At 38.4% G+C, this 1,423-nt stretch overlaps 1 pseudogene; it reads right to left on the bottom strand.

Annotated features, from left to right (window-relative positions):
• Positions 1 to 728: 728 nt before the first annotated feature.
• On the bottom strand, positions 729 to 876 carry LOC145278506 (U2 spliceosomal RNA; annotated as a pseudogene).
• Positions 877 to 1,423: the final 547 nt, after the last annotated feature.

Raw genomic sequence — 1,423 nt, 5'->3', positions numbered from 1 at the left:
TAATGAACTTAAGGATGGATTGAATGACCTTAAGAATGACTTGAATGCTTAAAAAATAATGGAATCCTTCAAAATGAATGATCTGGAGAATGACTTGAATGGCTTTGAGAATGACTAGTTGTAAAGTGGTGATCATTTTACATTAAATTATACAGAAAAGTGATCCCCCACTTTATATCACAAAGTTACAAACATAAGTACAGCATGTAGTAAGAACAGATACTAGACTTTGATCTTGGCCAAGAAAAGGGTATTTATTTGCTCCCCCACCGAGCAAATTAGGCACAAGGCCGATTTTTAATGTGAGGAGTGAAGGGGGAATGGGGACCAACTCCCCGGGGAGTAGGGGAGCTGGTTAGTGACAATTGGTATGAAGGGTTGCCCCTACATTGACGAAGGTCTTATCTGTGGGGGCGCCCCCACATAGGGTCTTTTGCTTGCAGTATCTGCTGGAAAAGATGGTATTTATTTGCTCCCCCACTGAGCAAATTAGGCACAAGGCCGTTTTTAATGTGAGGTAAAAACCAGCTCCCCTAAAAGGGGTCACTCTGGTTACCAAAAATAATAATTGTCCCAGTATAGAGGGTTTCCCCTCCATTGACTGGTACAAATTATCTTAAGTGTAGTATCTGCCGGAACAGATGGTATTTATTTGCTCCCCCACTGAGCAAATTAGGCACAAGGCCGTTTTTAATGTGAGGTTAAAACCAGCTCCCCTAAAAGTAGGCAAAAAGGGGGCACTCTGGTTACCAAAAAATAATAATTGTCCCAGTATAGAGGGTTTCCCCTCCATTGACTGGTACAAATTATCTTAAGTGTAGCATCTGCCGGAACAGATACTACACTTTGATCTTGGCCAATAGGCCAAGAAAAGCTTAAAAAGCTAAGAATAGCATCTATTAACAACAGATCTTTGATCTTAACCAAAAAGGCCAAGCACAAAAGTGTTACGGACAGACCGACAGACAGACCGACCAATAGACCGACCGACGGATCGACGGAGTGACTTATAGAGTCGCTTGCACGCGATTAAAAAAATAATTAAGAACATTTCATAAGTATTCTAATAACGACTGTTACAAAAGTATTTAAAAATATTAACAGTCATACAGTTTGACAACTTTCATTCCTTTAAGAATGTTTGTGTGGAATATAGGGTGGATTTAGTTTTATCTAAAGAGGAAAAAAAAGAGTGGAATCTTTCCTGAAATTTCATAAGACTTCGATTCTACAATTTCAAACAATGAATAAAGATACAAATAAATAAACAATAAAAATAAAATGAATAATATAAAAGTTCGTCATTATTACGAAAATTTATGGGCAAATCCAACTGTCAATCATCCCAAAATATGGCTACACTTGATTGCTCCATTCTTAATCTATGCTCTCTCGCTACCGCCTCTCTCCTCCCTTCTTCTTC

The sequence above is a fragment of the Euprymna scolopes genome, chromosome 6 (assembly GCF_053919585.1).
Source record: "Euprymna scolopes isolate OS-2025 chromosome 6, ASM5391958v1, whole genome shotgun sequence".
Taxonomy (NCBI): domain Eukaryota; kingdom Metazoa; phylum Mollusca; class Cephalopoda; order Sepiida; family Sepiolidae; genus Euprymna; species Euprymna scolopes.
The sequence above is the reverse complement of the archived record's forward strand: the minus strand, read 5'-3'. Positions and strand labels throughout refer to the sequence as shown.